A 5169-nucleotide genomic window follows, 5' to 3' on the forward strand; every position below is an offset into this window, starting at 1 on the left:
TCGTGCATACTAACTGTGAGACCTAACACAATAATGATTAGTAGTGTTGTGGATCTTCCTGTGCAAAAACTGGCCACTGTAACATTACCACAGCGACAGAACTCCAGTGGCTACAGTGTGCTCTGAGTTTGCAAATAATACACCTGACTTGAAACCTATTCTCAGTCTTATTCTTCCTTTCAAAAGATACGGGATAGAATCCAGAACTGTTCTGTTCCTCCATTGAAGGAAATTGGTAGACTTATGCAATTAAAGGAGTTAACATTTTGTCTCTTCTTCTCTATGTTTAGTCTCTCACAAGCCACAGCATTACTGAATTCAGACAAAATAGACGTTCAGAAACAATCCTCAAGTATGGACGAGCAAAAGAGGAACTCTTTACACATAAAAGATGCAAGAATCTAATGTTCTTGGCACTAACTGTTTGTTCCTGATGTTACAATCCTCTATAGGTCTATGCTTCACTTCCATGAGTCGTCCCCTCGAGCAGTTTGGCCGACAACTGACAAAACACATCACACAGCTCTGAGGTTGAGCAGACCAGCAAGGATTTAGATGCCTGGCTTATCCCAATCTAAAACATTGCAAATGCATTGAACCCTAAGCCAGAATTGGATGAGAGAGTGCTAAGTCTCGCCCACCCGATATCCCTGCAGCTAATGTGTTTCTCTTATCACTGATCCTGTGTTTCGTCAGTATTTAAGCCACCACAGTTGCAGGATACAGATCAAGCAGGAATACTTTCAGGACTCAGCTGCATCCACGACAGACAAGCGCACAGACACACACAAGGCTCTCGTTGTGATCTTCTGTTCATTTGCTAAAGCCTCAGGATTGAGTTGACTGCAGTTTTGATTAGTGGCACATTTGAATGCAATCAGAAAATTTACATCAGCCGCAACCCACCCTCGCGTTTTGACTTCATTCTTGAGACCTTGTCATATTGACTGGTCAGGATGCAGTGGAGATTAGTGAGCATGTTCACAAAACTATTACCGTGCAGAAGGAGGCCATTGGGCCCATTGTGTTTGCACTGGCTCTCCAAAAGAGCAATTCATTTATTACTCTTGCCAGGACTTTTGATTTTTAATTGACATTGTCATGAGAAAATGGTTTGATATCTATTGTTATTAGTTCCTGGGCCTCAGTGGGTGAATATATTGTGTAACAGAGTATAACACCGATGTCATGTATTACTGACAAGAAGGTTGCAGATGAGACTTAGAGTCAAACTGCACAGAAACAGACATTTCGGTCCAACCAGTTCATAATCCCAAACGAAACTAGTCCCAGCTGCCTGCCCCTGGCCTCTGTCCCTCCTTTCTGATTCATGTACTTATCTGTGGGTGGCACGGTGGCACAGTGGTTAGCACTGCTGCCTCACAGCGCCTGAGATCCGGGTTCAATTCCCGCCTCAGGCGACTGACTGTGTGGAGTTTGCACGTTCTCCCCGTGTCTGCGTGGGTTTCCTCCGGGTGCTCCGGTTTCCTCCCACAGTCCAAAGATGTGCAGGTCAGGTGAATTGGCCGTGCTAAATTGCCCGTAGTGTTATGTAAGGGGTAAATGTAGGGGTATGGGTGGGTTGCACGTCGGTGTGGACTTGTTGGGCCGAAGGGCCTGTTTCCACGCTGTAATGTAATCTAATCTAATTGTCTTTTAAACATTGTAACTGTACCCACATCCATCATGTCCTCAGGAAGTTCATTCCATATGTGAACCACCCTCTGTAAAAAATTTGCCACATGGTCTTTTTAAAATTTTTCTCCTCTCACCATAAAAATTTGCACCCTAATCTTGAAATGCCCCATGCTAGCTACTATTAACCCTATCTATACCCCTCATGATTTTATAAACCTCTGTAAAGCCACTTCTCAACCTCCCACACTCCAGTGAAAGAAGTCCCAACCTATCCAGCTTTCCTTTATGACGCAAACCTTCCACGCCTGCAACACCCTGGTAAATCCCTTCTGAACCTTCTCCAACTTAATAATATCCTTCCTGTAACAGGGCGACCAGAACTGCACACCGTCTTCCAGAAGAGGCCTCACCAACTGATATCAGCCTGGAACTCAGTTAAATCATTACAGTTTGAATGAAGGAGAGGAACAATCAGGATTCCTGTCCTTGATTTTTTAAAAAGTTGTTCACTGTGGGCACGGCCAGCATTTATTACCCATCTTTCATTTCCCAAAGGGCAGTTCAGAGTCAACAGCATTGCTATGGGTTTAGGAGTCACACAAAGGATCTGGTAAAGGTGGCTGATTTCCTTCGCTGAAGGACATTTGTGAACCAGATGGGTATTTTTTTATAACAATGGACATGGTCACCATTGTTCCAGAAGAATGAGAGTGGATCTCATAGAAACGTGGGAAGAATGTTCCTGAAATTGGGGAAGTCCAGAATTAGGAGTCGCAGTCGAAGAATAAGGGGTAAGCCATGCAGGACTGAGATGAGGAAGAATTTATTTGCTCACACGGTTGTAAATCTGTGGATTTCTTTTCCACAGGAAAGCTGTTGGGGTCAGTTCAAAAGGGAGCTGGAGGTGGCTAAAGGGGTCAAGGGGTATGGGGAGAAAACAGGAGTGGGATGCGATTGCATGATCAGCCATGATCACATTGAATGTGGTGCAGGCTCGAAGGGCTGACTGGCCTACTCCTGCTTCTATTGTCTATGTTTCTGTGTTCCAGATTGTATTGAAATTTCACCATGGTGTGGGGATTTGAATCTTTGTCCTGAGAACATCAGACTGGGGTTGCTGGGTTATGAGTCCAGCGCCATGAGCTTGACATCAGTGCCTCCCCTTGGAATCAAATCCTATGATTTCTGCAGGGATAAAAGCACATGCGAGCATTGGCCGAGTGTAATCGCCTGTAATCTTCCAACAATCGAGTTACAGAGTGACAGCCGAAAAGCCTGCCACTTGAAAATTGACAACACAGCTCAGTGCTGCTATTGAAGAGGCACAATCTCAGAAAGAGAGGAATGGGAGGGTGAGGGAGGGCGAAATGTTTTTGAGAAAATATTTCAGAAAAACACGCACCGCATTGAAAAGAAGTAAAACTCTTGTGATAGAATGTACTGCATTGATATTGGAAGTCAATAGGCTAGTGCGAGCCAGAGCTCTGATCAATTGCTCAGCAAATGAAGGCATCAGGATGTGTATTTATCCTTGCAGGATGCGATGAAGCCTCTAATCTACAATACGGTCCCTTACTAAACTCTGCCTCTCTGATTAACACAGGACAAATTAAGTGGATTTCTAAAGTTTTGCACAACTTCCCAAATTATGGGTTCATCCTTTGTAACACCACATGCCTCCCTGTTCCCCCACCGACCCAAGGCTGGTATTAATGTTTGCAATCGTTCAGAGACGAGGGATGGGGCGTGCAAAGAATAGCAGGATGATTGCTTCAAGCTTGACTCCTGGCCAATGCTTCAGGCTTCTTGGGCAGATGTTAGACACTCAAAGCTTGACCCACAGCCAAATAGAACGGCAGCACCAGGGACCAAGCTCAGGCATAGTAAGTTTCACTGGCAGCTGGTGGTTCAGCCTTGAAAAATGAATGTTTCAAGAATTGCAAATGCAGACCACAGGGCCAAGGGATAGATGCCTGGAGGCTGCTGCAAATGCAACAGATGCTTCGACTGCCTCAGACAAACAATACTACTGGGCTATAACCTGAGATAGATAACTTTCGATCTGCATTCTTTTGCTGGCAATTGTTGCTTTGGAGGTCTGAAGTCAACACGTTGATGCCAACATTGTTTTCACCAAAGGGGTATAACTAGCTTGATGTGGTACTCAAAGTTATGAGCAGTTTTGATAGAATGGATAGGGAAAAAAACTGTTTTCGTGGGCAGTCAGTAACCACAGAGTCAGGAGGGAAGGTATGGGGAATATCTGCTTATAAACATAGCACATTGTTACAATCAGAAATGTAATGCCTGAAAACAGATTCAATCAGAATTTTCAAGTTTGTATTAAACAGACTCTTGTGTCAAGGCGGAAAATAAAACAAAGCAGGATTTGTAAAGGAGCAGAGGAGTGGGATTAATGCTCAAAACAGATTAATCTCTTCCTTCACTGTGTGATTCTCTGTCAACACCAGATTTGCACAAAGAGCCAACCATGTGAAGAAAATACTTGCTCCTCTGAACTGGGTTGTGTAAAAGTTTTCTGAATTCTTTTGCCAAAATGTAAGAATATTTCTGTCCAAAACCACATATTTATGACTCAGATGCTAGAAGTAAGGTTCTTGGCTGTGGTCTGGAAAGTGGCATGAACAACTTTAATGACTGTTAACAATGCAATGAAACAGTGCAAACCTGCTGGTCTTTACAGATGTCATGAAAAGCTATGCACTCATTCATATCACAAAACCAAGGAAGATCTATGTATTGAAATAGGCCCATTAGAAATATATTCTCACCACATGATAGGGGATTAGCCCATCAGATACAAAGCACGGTAATTCTAATGAGATACTCCCTCTCATTAAAAATGTTTTCGAACAAATGCTTTATGTTGATTGAACATTTGGTGCCATGCTGTTAATCTAATTTAGTTTGTGGAGATCAATATTAACCAGGTTGTTGGGATTTCTGGCGAGTAAAATCTAGTTAAAGGATGAATTGGAGGAATTCAGAACAGCCAAGATTATTGACTGCATGACCGTGGACATAAGCACACCATTTACAAGGCTAATGGGACAGTGGATCTGCAGAAAAGACAATACAATCAATTAAGGGTCTGGGGTAGCTTTTGAAAGTATTGGGAGTAGGAACAGAAAAGAAACATTCTTTAAAAGTCCAATTCATGCTCTCCATGGAAATCTTTAGGGAAATGTAAAAGATTTATACGATCTGAAGAGAAACCAGAGTACCTGACTGATTACTTTCAAAAGAGATAGGGGACCTATTCGTAATGTGGGATCAATAAGTAGTTTGGAAGGACGTAAGACAGAAAACATTGGAAACGGTGGTCAAATCAAGCAGCCTTTGCAGAGTGACAAGAATAATTAATATTTTAAGTTGATGTGTACCACAGTTGTATTAGCCCTGTCTGCAGAGTGGTCCATGGAAGGCAAATGTAAACAGCTCATTGCAACCCCTCTTCAATTTTTGAATGTTCCACTTTAAAAATAATAAGCATTAGTTTTAGAGCATATC

General features: G+C 42.8%; 1 non-coding gene across 1 annotated transcript; it reads right to left on the reverse strand.

Annotated features, from left to right (window-relative positions):
* Positions 1-4769: 4769 nt before the first annotated feature.
* LOC122542670 (U5 spliceosomal RNA) lies at positions 4770-4883 on the reverse strand. The gene has a single exon (XR_006309855.1). It is a non-coding gene; the product is annotated as a U5 spliceosomal RNA (small nuclear RNA).
* Positions 4884-5169: the final 286 nt, after the last annotated feature.

Source organism: Chiloscyllium plagiosum, unplaced genomic scaffold (assembly GCF_037043375.1).
Source record: "Chiloscyllium plagiosum isolate Xiang-an unplaced genomic scaffold, Cpla_swu_hap1 HiC_scaffold_42, whole genome shotgun sequence".
NCBI classification, from domain to species: Eukaryota; Metazoa; Chordata; class Chondrichthyes; order Orectolobiformes; family Hemiscylliidae; genus Chiloscyllium; species Chiloscyllium plagiosum.